The following is a 15,510-nucleotide window of genomic DNA, read 5'->3' as shown; positions in this document are numbered from 1 at the left end:
GCAGAGGCAGGGCCTCTCAGCTTAGGTGGTCCATACACTGGGAGTCTTTCCTTTTGCTAATAATCCTACAGCAAACAGGTACAGATGGACTCCTCCCCTGAGACCCACCAGAATGATGGCTACAAGACTCCTCCCTCCCAGGAGTGGTTTGCTCCAGGTCCCCAGGGCTCCCTGAGAAGCTGTGCTAACTCTGAGTTTCTGCATGTGCCTGAGCAGTCTGCAGAGCTGAAAGGAGCTGAACCCCACCTGGCCTCCCAGTTTAGAATGATCATCTAACAGCCTAGATGTTTATGTACTAGAAATACAGTTTTCAGGATTTTATAGAGTGGGTCTGAGATAGAGCTGTATATCCTGGGTGGTACAGTTGAAAGATAGACTATTGAGTGAATAAAGGCAAGTTGCATATCTATAGATAGCATATCCCATTTTTGTGAAGTTGTGTCTATTTGTATAAACGTGTATTGCTGTAGATCTATATCTAATACCTGTATTACCAGTATAGACATTTAAATTATGTGGGAAGAGAAAGTTAAAGAGATTTTCCTGCCCCTCCTTTTTTTCATGCTCTATATTTTTACAACATTTGATTTTTATTTTAGCAAGTATGTATTGCTTTTTTTTCTTGTTTTTATTCAGAAATATTTTAAAGCTTACAGAAAAGTTGCAAGTAAAAAGAACACCTATATTCCTTTCACCCAGATTTATCTAGCATTTTTACCCCCAGTTGCTTTATTTTTTTTATTTGTGAGAGATATTGCAAATATATATATATTCTGATCTATTTGAGGGTAAGCTGCATGCATCATATGTGTTTGTTTTATTATCCCTTCTTACACAAAAAGAAGGCTACTGTATATGCTTTTTGCACTTTATTCACATAATTTTTCTTGGTTGTCATTCCATATCAGTTCATGGAGATCTTCCTAACTCTTCCTTACAGCTGCACAACGTGTGTACCAAAGCTTATTCAACTGCTCTCTTCTCCTAAGGCATGCATTATTTTTGAAGGCAGAAACACAATAAAGATAAATAGTGGAAGGGAAATTTTAAAACCACTGAAGAGAGCAAGCTGAAGCTCTTAATAGAAAGTCTTTGTTATTTGTAAAGTGGGTGGGGCTGTCAGAGAAATTAGGGGGCCAGGAGAGGAACCCTTGGGCAGAGAGAGTAATAGAGGCATCAGAAGGTCCAGCTGACCTCCTATACGTCAGTGTCCTAGGTCAGTGTCCAGTGTCCAGTGTCCTAGGTCAGTGTCCAAGCAGAGCCTGAGGTTGGCAGACATGTGAGGGAGGCTCCCTGAAGCAGGGAAGTGAGGACCCAGGACAGGGCAAGGAGCAAAGTCAGCAAGGGTGTGTGCTCAGGATTTCAGCCTGATCCAGCCAGAGCTCCAGAGCAGGAATCACACCACTACAGAGATGGATGCTCCCCCTCCCCCCAGCTTGAGGCAGGGGGACCATGTCCCCCAGCTCCCACATACAGTAATCCTTTATAGGGATGGAGAAAAATGTAAAATAATACAGTGAGGCTTGTTTACACTGCCTGGCCCATAGCAGGTCTTCAAAAAATGATAGCTATGACTGTTATGGTCATATTCCCTGTCTTTCTCTCCCCCACCACACCATAAGAGCTTTATTGACATGCCATACCATCAGCATACCATACAATTCACATATTAAATTGTACAATTCAGCAGTTTCAATCTATTCACAGAGTTGTTCATTCACCACTACAATGAATTGTAGAACATTTGCAGGACCCTATAAAGAAACCCTGCACCCTTCTGCAGCCACTCCCCTTTCCTCCCTCTCTGCCCTAGAAATCTACTTTCTCTCACCACAGATGTGTCCATCTATTCTGAATATTTCATATAAAAGGAGTCCCATGCCACATGGTCTGGGGGCTGGCCTTTTGTACTCTCATATCAGTCATTCATTGGCTGTGCCCCCCACCACAGCTTTGGTTCAGTCATTCAGGTCTCGGGAAGGGCCGCTGTGAGCAGTTAGCAGCCAACCCTCCCAGCACCAGCTGGACACACCAGCTTGGGAAGGGGCTTGGTAGGGACACTGACAGGATCTGCCAGAGTAAATCGTGTGAAAGGCTTAGTTAAGAGTAAGAGGACAGGAATTATCCAGCATGATAAAACCAGGGAGGATAGCAGTTACTCAAAATATCTTGATAAATGTGTGTTGGACAGTCTCCCTTTTAGTCTTTGAAAGGCTCTGCCTCATAAGATCCCCAAGGAATGAAATCTCAGTGACCAAACTCTCACATCCTTGGTGGGAATTTAAGTTGCTTTCTTTCCTTATGGATCATTTGACAGTCATGTCAAAAGTCTAAGCTATGGGAATATGGAAGACTAAATTTTCCCCCTGAGATCAGGAATAAGGAAAGCTTGCCTATTTTCATCATTCCTATGTAACAGCATATTGGAGGTTCCAGTCATTACAAAGAGCAGGGAAAAGCATAACAATCAGAAAAGAAGAAATAAAACTGTCCCTGTTTGCAGATGATATGATTATTTAGAGAATCCCTGGAATCTACAAAACAATTACTAGAATAAATGAATTTAGCAAGATCTCAGGGTATGAGGTTAATAGACACAAATGAAGTGTATTTTTACATACCACCAGCAAACACTTGTCAAATGAAATTACAAAAATAATTCAATTTGCAATAGCAGCAAAAAACATAAAATACCCAGGAATAACAAAGGACATGTAAGACCTCTGCCCTTTGTTGACATTAATTAAAGAAGACTTAAGTAAATAGAAAGATAGACCATGTTCATGGATTGGAAGACTGTTGTTAATAGGAGAGTTTCCCCAAATTGATCTCTAGATTCAACATAATACCAATAAAAATTCCTGAAGGTTAAGGTAGAATCTGCAAGCTGATTCTAAAATTCCTGTGGAAATGCAAGTTACTTATAGTAGCAAAATGATTTTGGAAAAGAAGAACAACGTTGAAAGACCTACCCTACGTGATCTCAAGACAAACCGTAAACCCATGGATCAAAGCTGGCAGTTGGCATTAAAAGATAAACAGATTAATGGAACAGAAAAGTGAGTTTAGAAATAAACCCAAACATATATATGGTTCATCACTTTTCATCAAGTGTGCTGAGGCAGTTCTGGAAATAACCACAGGGTCCGTCAGAAGTTGAATGGTAAACAAATTATAGGACATGAAATATTACAATGAAATATTACTTGGCAATAAAAAGGATGAACTCTTGCCACATACAGTAGTATGGAGGAGTCTTTCAAAATCATGCCTTCATGATTCTTTTCATGAAATATATCAAAGTTTTCAAAATCAGGCTATGTGAAAGAAGCCAGACCAAAAAAGAGTGTGTATTAAATGATCCCATTATATAAAATCCATATCAATCTATAGAAACAGAAAGCAAGTCGGACATTGCCTGGGCCAGGCTGGAGGGAAGGAGTGACTCCAAAGGAGCACAAGGCAACTTTTGGGAGTGGTGGACATGTTCATGATCTTGATCTTGGTGATGATTTCCATGAGTGTACGTGTGTTAAAACTGATCAAGTATATGAGGTTTACGGTTCTTCAATGATAACTTGACGCTGTGCCAAAAAAGTGGAGGTATTCTTTGACCTAGCGGTTCAACTTACTTGTAAACTTTGGAAACTGTTGATCCTAGGGCTACTTTTTTATTTTATTTTATTTTATTTTGGTCTCTTTCTATATGTGGTGTAGTTATTCTCGCTCTGCCGAAGGGCCTTGTGTTTGTTATATGGCATTGATAATTCAGTGCTTCTATTAAAGAAATATTCAGTCATTTAATAATTGATATTAAAATGACTCTCATTCATTAGGAGCCTACTGTGTACAAGGCACAGTGAAAGCTATTTCTCATAGCGGCAGCCTTACAGGGCAGCTGTGATTATCTCCATTTTTCAGGTAATGGAACTAAGGCCATTCAGTTAAAAAGAGCCAACACTAGAATTGGATTTCCACATCTGCCCCACCCCAGAATGGTGCTGCTTAATATAGTAGCCACATGTGGCTGGTCCAAAATGAGGTGGGCTCTAAGTGTAAAATACACACTGGATTTCCCAGACTTGGTATGAAAATAATGTAAAATTGGTAATATTTTAAATATTGATTATATGTTGAAACATTTTAAATATAGTCTTTAAAACATATCATTAAAATTAATTTTACCTGTTACTGTTTACTTTTTTAAAAGCAGCTACTAGAAAATTTAAAATTACATGAGAGGCTCACATTATGTTTCTCTTGAGCAGGGCCACCCAGAGCTCTTTCCACTTCACATTGTCCATATAAAGGACAACTATAAAGTTAATTCAGCAGCATAGATTTGTGTTTATTGAGTATAAACTGTAAGCTGGTTGAATTTTGTAATTTCTCTTATTGGTACATGCATTTCCTCTATAAGCCCATTAGACATTTAATTTCAAGCAAAGATTATCAGCACACAATTTTTTAAATGTTTTTGGATCTTAATGTTTGAGTTACTTTTTTTAGATGAAGGACATGGACACTCTTACGTTCCAAGTAAATATAGAAATCTCTTTCTGACCATTCGTACAAATGCTCTTGTTTATTATATAATTGAGTAATTGTTTATAGAATAATTTTGTGTTCATGAAAGCAGTGTTCTCTGTTGGGCAAGTACACTTGTCTCCCCTGGTCAGAATGGCATTCATAGTTTTACAAACCACAAATTACTGTTCTCTTTGTTGTTTTCTTTATTTGTGAGAAGTACAGAAAGTTCTAATTTTTTGAAGAACTGAGAAACTGTGGCTGAACCTTATCACCCAAATATATTTTTTTAAGATAGTATGCTTTTTTTTTTCTCCCATTACTGGGGGTGATCCTCCTTTTGTTTTTGTTAATAAAGTTTTATTGGATCATACCCATGCCCACATGTTTACATAACTGTGAATAGTGGCTGCTTTCAAGCTATGAAGGAAGGCAGATTGAATAGTTCCACACAGATTTCATGGCCTTAAAATATATATTTTATGATCCATTACAGAAAAAAATGTTTGTGGACCTCAGGTCAATCAAGTTACAAGCAATCCTCAAAAGAAGTTCCACGAGAATATCTTTAAGATCTCACTTTAGTTAATGGGAATTTGGGGATGGGAACATTTGAACTTATGTGATGACATGCTCTGATGCTCTCACCGCGAGGAGGAGGAGGATGCAGACTTGAGCTTGGCACCTCACTTGTCTCCATTCTAGCCAGTTGTCAGTCTGGGCCTACAGCCTCATGCCCCTGCCCTCCAGCAGAGCCGGATTCTGACCTGGAATCCTGGTACCACCACTCACTCCCCTGGAGAACGCACATAAGAATTTCTCCCATATTGCAAATCTGGTGAGGATTCAAAAGCACAGAGAAGGAACAAGGGGTTCCTGTAGGTGGTGGGTCAGCAGGAGTTGTGGGGTGACAACCTACCTAGCTCCTGCTACCTCCTCACATGCCCCATCTCTCATGTGCTTTTAGTTTCCCTCAACTTAGCAGGTGTTTGGTTAACAGCGCCAACTCTGGGGCCGGACCCCTGGGCTCTGATCCCAGCCCTGCCGGACACTGGCCAAGTGGGGCAAACTGTGGTATGTGTCCACATCTGTTTTCTTCACCTGCCAAACTGGGATAATAACTATGCCTTCTTTATAGGGAGACTGTGGGGCTCACATGATTTAAAAACATATGTAGTGCTCTTCAGAACAATGTCTGATAGCGCTCCATAAATATCACTTATTATCATTATTATTACCACCAGAATCATTATCCTAGGAGCAGATGTGAACAAAGAACTGGCCAAAGAGGAGGACATGGGCCTGCAGTGTCACAATCCTTGGTACTTCGTACCTCTAAGGTAAAGGACAGAGAGAGCATCTGCTTCTGAGTCAGCCTTGATCCAGATACAAATCCTAGCCGTGTGACCCCAGGCAAGTCCCTTAATCTCTCTGTGCTTCCTTACTTTTCTCACCTGCAAAAGAGAGTTAATATCTTCATGGGGATCCTTATGAAACTTACCTGAAATGACACATATGCAAAGTTCTCAGTTCAGGATGGGCATACAGTAAATAAGAACTACCAAACCCGGCTGTTATCACTTGCTACCTTTTATTAGGAATAGCTATTTATATTACTACCCAGCTGTAGGGCTTAAGCGCTCGGCTGCTAGGCATGATCAGTCTGGGTGCCCCCCTACACTCCAACATCAGCGGAGAGCTCCACCAGTGTTTATGCCTCACCCACAGAATGTGGAGCTAGCCTTTTCCTTTCTCCATGTTCCCAGGGGAACACTGGAGGGGAGATACCTGCCCAGGGGAACTTTGGAGGGGAGATACCTGCCCGTGGAACCTAAGGAGAGTGATTATACTGGAATCTAGAATTCCCAGATTGGCAACTCAAAACCCTAACCCAGTAGTGAAGAACCTTTTATTTATCTTATTTATTTATTTTTTAAGATTTTATTTATTCAGTCTTGAGAGAGAGAGAGAGAGAGGCAGAGACACAGGCAGAGGGAGGAGCAGGCTCCACGCCAGGAGCCCGATGCAGGACCCGATCCTGGGTCTCCAGGATCATGCCCTGGGCTGAAGGCAGGCACCAAACCGCTGAGCCACCCGGGCTGCCCTAAAGAACCTTTTAATGAGGCAGTTGGGCCAGACCCTGATTTTGGATTAACAGCTGTGTCTCCCAGCCCTGCTTAAGAAACATCTGTCTGTGCCCCTTTGCCATGTGGCCACCCCAGGCTCAAGGGCCCACCTCTCAGCTACCTGCTAATGAAATTCTTTACCTGCAGCACAGATTATCTGTACCTGTTTTCTGTCCGTTCATACCATTTTTTTTTTTACTTTCCTTTTTTGTTTGTTTTTTTGTTGTTGTTGTTTTTAGTGAGTCACGTTTCTTTTTCCTTACCACCAAGGCAGAATAAATTGAGTGACTAATGATTTGCAACACAGTTTTCACTGTCACAGCTGGCGATGTAAAGATACATAGCATTTTCATAAATGTGTACTCAGTATAAAAACAAAAGTGGTCCAATTCAAATTTGTTTGCACTTTCCAGGCTTAAGTAACACTAAAGCATTAAGGAAGCAAGTTTTTAATATTAAAATTGTGCTGGGGTACATCGCAATCTCCTGATTGATTTGAGGCAAGCTTCCAGGATTAGAATATTAAATTATATGGAGATTGCATTCCCATCCTCTGATTGATTTGAAATGAATTTGAATCAAGACAGCTTAAAAATAGCTTTTATAGCGTCTTTATGACTTGATACCACCGAGAAATAAATACCAGGCTCATGCCACAGAAGTTGTCCTCTGTTGATGTACAGGGGGCCGTCTTTTGCTTGGGAATTCTTCTGGCGGTAATTTGAAAAGATGCTTGTCATCTCCTTACGGCAGTTCATTATTCAGAAACAATCTATACGTAATACTCAATTAAGGAACCATAGAGGTATGTCGGCCACAGATGACTAATGAACAGCCAGGATGGAAATTCTGCACAACTCTTGAAAACACGGCTAAAATCAATCCCCCGTCAAGGAAACTGTGATTTATTAATGCATTCTTTACCTCCATTGAGTTGTGAATCAATGTGTCCCCACCAAAAGCTAATAGAAAGCAGAGACAGGTCCTCATGGCCTGTCAGCACAAAAGGGACAGGATTGTAACTCAGGCAGGAGACTGTACATTGCAGGGCCAGCACCTGGTGTCTGAGCCTCTGGCCCTGCCAGAGAGGGAGCCCCAGGAGTTTCTGAGCACCTGCTGGGTGCTTGTTGCCTGTTTCCATGCTCTCCTTCAGACCTCTGTGCCACCCACGAGACCGGTGTTCATCGTGATTCATCTCACAAGGGAGGAGGTGGAGGCCTGCGAAGGTCAGCAGCCTACCCAAGGTCCCTAAAGAACAGAGCCAGAGTCTGCAGGGCCCGTTCAGCACTTGGGCTCTGACATGAGTTTTCTAGCTGCATAACTTTGTCCTTGTTTCTTCTCCTGGCCTAGCATCCTGCTCTGTCCTCCCTTCCAAGCCATCCTCTTTCCACTCCACCTCCATACTGTCCTGACTCGAGGGAGGATTTGGAGAACCTAGTCAGGCTTCAGAACTGCGGGACTTCCCAGGACGTGGGAAATAGAAACTCCCTCTGTCAGCCACCAGGCACCTTCTGGCTCTGGTTCCATTCCGGGAGGAGGCTTGCTCATGTCCCTCCCCACGTCTCATTCCTTGTGTTTTGGTTGTCACTGGGCCCACCAGGAATAGCCCAGAGCCTTGAACTCAGCCTGAGAACTCGGCAGGATGGAGAGTTAACTCGTACCCTCCTCTGTTCGACACAGACTCCAGCTTCCTGCCTGACCATCCCTTTACACACTTGTTCATTGGCCACTCCACGGTTTCTGATTTAGGATTCCAAGATGTGAAGTTTCTAATTGTAATGGTGGGAGTGGGGTAGATCTCTTGCCAGGGGGGAGGACGTTCTGAACAGAATGGCCCTGCTCACTGACAGTCTCATTCATCTTTATTGCTAGTCCTCTTAGGTGTCCTTGCTAATGCCACAATCCTCATTTGGTCACATATGCTGTGACTTGGGACATTAACAACAAACGGTGAGCCTGAAGGGCTCGCAGTGGGAAGATGGATAGCACACACGTAGCAGACCAGCACAGCTGTCCCGGGTCCGCTGAGATCTGCTCTGGAAGTTCTGCGGGTCACTCGAACATCCCCGTTAATGCTCCTGTCTCTGTGGACGCCAATAAATACGGCGTGAAACTTGAACAGAAATGAGTTTTTACAGCTAATTACGGCTAATGCAAGCCACATTGAAAATTGCCAAACATTCCTTCCAGAATATTGCCGTTTGCAACTGTGAATTAGGCATAAAGACCCAAATTCCATGCACATAATCTAGTACACCACAAAATAATAATAACACTAAGTGGTTTCCGTCTGGCCGTGAGGAACTCCCCGAGGCCCGTCTAACAGCACAGGCTCCCATTGGGCCTCTGGCAGCACAAGCCATGAAGCTTTGAAACCCCAGGAAGGCCATGGAGGAAGCAGTCACTTTCAAGGTCCTCCAGTCTGTGTGGTCAGGACTGTTCAATTCTCCAGTTGTGGTGAGGACCCTCTGGGCACCCTACCCGGGGCTTGGGCACCTCCATTCCATGCCTTCTGCCCCCCACCCCGTCCATCTGGCACGCCACTTTCACGCTGTTCACAGCACCTTGATGCTTGTGTCCATGATCCCTGATAACATCATACTACGGTACTAAAGAGTAGAAAGGGATGCCCCTTGCTAACCCCAGTCCCCCACCCTCCCTGAGAAGTCACCAGTGTGAGCAGTGGGAATGTATCCCACTTCAGCTGGGGGCTGCAAACATATGTGCACACAGCCTCTCATGCATATACTGTCTTTGTTTCACAAAACCAGGATCACACAGTACTTTTCTTTAACATCTTGTTCATACTTAATAACATATTCCATGCCTTTCAGTGCCAGCACATGTAAGTCTACTTCTGTTTAAAAATATACCTATGAGGGATTCCTGGGTGGCTCAGCAGTGGAGTGGCTGCCTTTGGTTCAGGGTGTGATCCTGGGGTTCTGAGATCGAGTCCCACATGGGCTTCTTGCAGGGAGCCTGCTTCTCCCTTTGCCTATGTCTCTGCGCCTCTCTCTCTCTCTCTCTCTCTCTCTCTCTCTGTCATGAGTAAATAAATAAAATCTTAAAAAAAATACACCTTCAATCATTTACCCAGTCTCCCATAAATGAACTTCACAATCAGTGCCCCAGTGAACACAATACTGTGTATTTATGCTCCCAGAGACAACACACCTTCTCTGGTTATGTCTGAAGGATAAATTTCTACGAAAGTGGTGGTGGTGGGTCAATTGGAACACACGATGAAATGTGAGAGAATAGCACCTAATTACTCTCTGAAATGAGTTGTAGCTGTTTATATCCTCATAGCAGTAAATGGAAGTAGCTGTTTCCTGCCACCCTTCACTGCTCTGAGTAGAGAAACCTGGGTGCCCTTTTTTCCCATCCCTAGGTGTGGACCTCAGCCAGCAGATGGCCACACCTGCCCACAGGTGTGTCCCTGTTCCTGCTGCAGGCCCCCTGCAGGGCCCTGGCGGCTGTCGTCACAGTGCTCTGTTGAGTCTCCCAGAAGCAGCTGCTGTAAATATTTTGAACACATTTCCTTCAGACCTTTTTGAATCCTTGTCAAATGCAAACAGTTCCATCACCACGAGGATCCTTCCTGCCCCACTTCCATAGCCACTCCCGCTCCCAACTCCCTCTCCACCTCTGTGCCTAACTCCTAGCAACTGTTATCTATAATTTCGTCACTTCAGGAGTACTACATAATGGGATCAAAGGATGGAACCTTTTGGGTTTGGCTTTTTTAGATGAGTAAGATTTCCTTGAAGTATATTCCAGTTTGGTGTATCAATCATTCATTCCTTTTTTTATTGCTGGGTGGTATTCCATGGTGTTGATGTACCACAGTGCAACCTTTGAAGGACATTTATGTTGGCTATTACAAAATAAAGCTACTGTATACGTCCGTGTGCAGATATTTGAACGTAAGTTTTCATTTCTCTGGGATAAATGTCCAGGAGTTCTGTTGCTGGGTCATACGGCAAATGCAAGTTTTGTAAGAAACTGCCAGACTATTTCCCAGAGTTGCTGTACCACTTTGCTTTCCCACCAGCACTGTAGGAGTGATCCAGTTTCTAGAGCCAGCATTTGGTGTTGGGAATATTTTAAAATTTGGTGTTTGATGCTTTTGGTTTTTATAGTCCTTGCAATTTTTTCCCTCTGCCTCTTTGTTGATTGAAATCTACATATTCCATTTATGTTATTTTGGAAATTATCCATATGTTTTTTTAAATAAAGTTTTTAATTTCAGTATAATTTCAAATTTACATAAAAATTACAAAGATAATAGAGACTTCCCATATACCCTGTCCCTGCCTTCCCTCATTATTAATATCTTACGCTAGTATGGTGCATTTGCTACAATTAATGAATGGATATTGCCACAGTTTTATTATTGAAAGTCCATATCAGGTTCCCTTACTCTTTACCTAATGTCCTCTTTCTGCTCCAGGATCCCATCTGGCATAGCACTCCTCACTTAGGCATCACACCTCCTTAGTCTCCTCTGGGCTGTGACAGTTTCTCAGACTTCCCTTGTTTTTGATGCCCTTGACAGTTTCGAGAAGTACTGGTCAGGTATTTTGTAGAATGTCTCTCTACGGGGATTGGTTTGATGGTTTTCTCATGCTGGGAGTCATGGATTGGGGGTAGGGAGAGAAGACCACACAGGTGTAAAGTGCCGTTTTCATCACAATCATCAAAGTGCATCAAGGGTGCATTCTAGCAACCTGACTTTCCATCCCTGTTGATGTTTAGCCTGTGTCTCCACTATGAAGTTACTCTTGGAAGGAAGTTGGTATGCACAGTCCACACTGATGGGAGGGTGGAGTTCCCCACCTCCTTGAGGGCGGAATATTGACGTAAATTATTTGTTCTTATGTACAGGAGATTGGTCTCTTTTTCCCTTATTTATTTATTTTATGGACTCATAGATTTATTTGTTACACTTTATGTTATAATTCTGCACCAATTTATTTTATTGCCCAAATTGTTAAGCTTTGGCTATGGGGAGCTCTTTACTGTGTTCCTCTGACGGATCCATGTGAGTTTTTGAGTACCTCCTACTTTCCAGCCCAGCAAGATCCTCTAGGCTCATTTTGTAGATTTCCTGCCCCAGCCCTACAGGCAGCCATTTCTCCAAGGATCTGTAGCTCCTTTTGTTGGAGAATGGTACTAGAAACCAAGATCTGGACACTAGGTGTGTTCATGACCAATATGTGCCCTTGTTTCTAGGCACTGACAGCTGACAGAGCAGGGGAATATGTGTCTGTATACAATCCTGCATGTGTACACATCTATAAATGTGTCTCTGTGTCATTATGTTTTTAACATGATATTAAGGCAAACATGAGTTCATACTGATTCTCCACCTCTGATCACTACCACATGGGTCATTCTGGCCTCTGCCTCTTCCCATACATTGTTTTGCATTTTTTTTATCGAGGCATATAATTTACATCACCCTTTTAAAGTCTAAAATTTGGCGGTGTTAATATATTCACAGGGTTATGCAGCCATCACCAGTGTTTGATTTCAGACTGTGCCATTCCACAAAGAAACGCTGTGCCCATTAGCAGTCACTCCCCCTTCGCCATGTCCCCCATCCCCTGGCAAACAAAGATGTCATACCTGTTCTGGACATTTCATATAAATGGAATCCTAGAGTGTGAGGCCTTTTGTATCCAACTTCTTTCGCTGAGCATGATGTTTTCAGGGTCAGTCTATGTTGGAGCCTATGTCAGCACCCTCCAGTCCTATAGATAGCTGAGTAATCTTCCATCATATGGATGTGCCACATTTTGTTTTTCCATCAGTTCAAATGGACATTTAAGTTGCTTCTGCTCTTTGGGCTACTATGAATAATGCCGTTAAGAACATTCATGTACAAGTTATTACATGGGTGTGTGTTTTCATTTCCACCTAGGAGTGGAACCGCTGGGTCACATGATAGCTGTAGGTTTAACATTTGAAGGAACTGCCAAAATGGTTTCCAGAATGGCTGCACCACTGTACATTTCCACCAGCACTCTACAAAGGTTCTAATGTCTCCAAATCTCTGTGAACACTTGTTATTTTCCATCTTTTTGATGATAGCCATCCTAGTGGATGTGAAGTGAAATCCCATTATGGTTTTGATTTGTGTTGCACTAATGATTAGTGACATTGACCCTTTTTTCATATTTTTCATATTCATCTCTTCATATTTTATGGATATTAGATCTTTATCAAATAGATGATTTGCAAATATTCTCTCCCACTCCACAGGCTATCTTTTCATGTTGTTGATAATGTTCTTTAACACACAAAAGTTTAAAATTTTGATGAAGTACAATGTGCCTGTTTTTAATTTGGTTGCTTGTGCCCAAATGTTTTTAAGAGGCATGTTAATTAGGCATTTTTTTCCTAGCAGAATATAAAGTTACTCATTGTTTTCATCTTCCTTCCAAACATGATAATAGCTTTTATGTTATTTAATTATCCATTGAACTTCCTATCATGACATTCTTGAGTTTTAGTTTTACTTTTGCATTAAAAAAAGGAGTTTTTCAAAGAAAATCAGTAGTTAATTAAATTAACCAAATATTTTTGTGTTTGCTCATCACTGTTTTTTAATATTTCATCCCTTCCTTGCTAAAATGTATCTCCTAATAATTCTTCCAGTGAAGGTTTGGAAGTGGTAAACTCTTCATCTTCATATTCCCCAGCATGTATTTATTTTGCCCTTTAACTTGAACGATGGTTTAGCTGGGCATAAAATTTGAGGTTCATAGTTACTTGCCCTTAGTGCTGGAAGGCATTACACTTTGATTCTCTTATGGCTGGGGTGCCTGCTATCTAATCACCATTCTTTTGTAGTATTTTTACCATGATATCTTTTTAGGGTTTTTTGTTGTTGTTGTTGGATGTTCCACAATATCAGCATGATATATATCAGTATGAATCAACTTTTATTTTCCTACCTAGTACTTTGTATCTGAAGACCCGTATGTTTCTATTTTGGAAGATCCTCAACAATCGTTTCTTCATTTGTAGGTAGCTCTTACTGTTATTTACTCCTTTCTCTTGTTCCACTGCCTCTTAAGCATCCATTGATACCTCTTAGTCCATTCTTTGGGTTCCTTAAACTGTGTATTCTTATTGCTTGTGTCTGAGTCTCTGTGTTGTCTTTTGATTCAGTGCCTCCATTCTGTCTTTTAGTTCACTGGCTTCCTTTTTGATTAGTGTCCAGTTTAGATTTATCTCATTTATTGAGAATTGTTTTGTGTTCTGTCTTTAATGGCCACTGTCTCTAAGCTTTCATTACCATTTATTCTCATTGAATTCATCCCAGTTTCATTTGATAACATCTGGTTCTTTTTTATAGATATCAGTCCTTTATTAAGGACTTTTTGATGCCCTAAATATACTCATTTTAAATATTTTTCAGGCAGTTTTATATCATTCATTTCACCTGGAGTGCATTCATATTCCTGATTAAGGAGTCTATGGACTGCCCTAGTTAGCATGAAATTTCTTCACAGGTGGTGAGATTTTTTTTTTTTTTTTAATTTCAGATTCAATTTGAGCAAGAGGTCAGCTTTGGTTTTTCCTTCACTTTCCCTCTTGAGTAGCTTCTCCTTGTCTAGTGGTTTGGGTTACCTCCACCCCAGCCCTCACCTGGAGCCAGGTCTTACAGTCAAGCCTGAGGGCCCTTTCCCACTGTAGCACTGAGAAAACATGTCTCATTTCCTAGACTTGAGCCTGTGCCTGTCCTTCCTTCCTAGATCCACAGATTGCTACAAGCCCTAGCCCGTGCTTTTCTGGAGACAGCTCCAACCCAGCTCACGAAAACCAGTTATTAAATTTTAAGGAACTTTGTGAGCTTGTTGCTAAACAACCATTATTAAAAATTAAATTCTACAAACTCACTGTCAAATTATATTAAAAAGCAAAGGTAATAAATACTCAAAACTGATTATTTTCTAATTATCTTGCTACATGTTATTATTACCATGCAGCCAAGGTTGCTCACAGCTTTTGTGTCCATGTAGAAGAAGCACCATTAATAATGTACAACCAGGCATCTCTTCCCACGTCTGGGCAGTGACATCACATTGAAATCAGCCTGATCAGGGTATTTACACCATAGAAATTAGTAAACGTCACAAGTTGGTTCTCTTTTGTTTCCTGGAGTACTTGTTAAAAAACACCTGCACACCACTGCAGCGATGGTTTTCTGCATTCTTCTTCCATAAAGAGAGGTTTTCATGCCAACCCTCTTTCAAACAGGGGTCATGGCATAGAAACTCCTTGCAGTCTCTTACACTATAGGAGCTTAACTCCCAGTAACACCATAACCCTGCTCATTACTCTGCCTTTCTGCCTTGTTTCTCATCCGCAGAGCTATATATTTTTATTTTGAGGCTACTTCTGTCCTTTGGTTTTCTTTTTTAGATTTTTATCCATCATGGCTCTTGAGTGTGGAGCGGAGGAGGTACATTAAATGTTGAGCATGCTGTGCTATCTTGATTAGAACTCCATAAACATTCCTTTTTGTAGACATTTAACTTCCATCATATGGCTGTTTATACAGGCCTCAAAATATTTCCTTCCGCTTCCTGTATCTCTCCCAAAGGGATTCACTTTATCTTCTCTCTTCTTGCTCCCTAGCACTTTCTTGTACTCATTATGACAAATGTGTTCATATGTTGTATCAATGAATTATCCTGGAGAGGATTCTGGATGTCACATATGTGGTCTTCCCATTTATTATGCACTGAGTAATATTATGCATTTAATTTCATAACATACTGCGTTGCTCCCAGAAGGAAACCATGGGGTCCCCAGGTTCCCTAAATGGAAATCCTCGGCCCCC

General features: G+C 41.6%; 1 protein-coding gene across 2 annotated transcripts in view; it reads left to right on the top strand.

Moving 5' to 3' along the window:
- The window catches only part of CPPED1 (calcineurin like phosphoesterase domain containing 1), a 100,108-nt gene that overhangs the window by 82,306 nt on the left and 2,292 nt on the right, over positions 1-15,510 (top strand). The window lies entirely within an intron of this gene.

Source organism: Canis lupus, chromosome 8, assembly GCF_048164855.1.
Source record: "Canis lupus baileyi chromosome 8, mCanLup2.hap1, whole genome shotgun sequence".
NCBI classification, from domain to species: Eukaryota; Metazoa; Chordata; class Mammalia; order Carnivora; family Canidae; genus Canis; species Canis lupus.
Note: the sequence above shows the minus strand (reverse complement) of the source record. Positions and strands in the feature narration are given on the sequence as shown.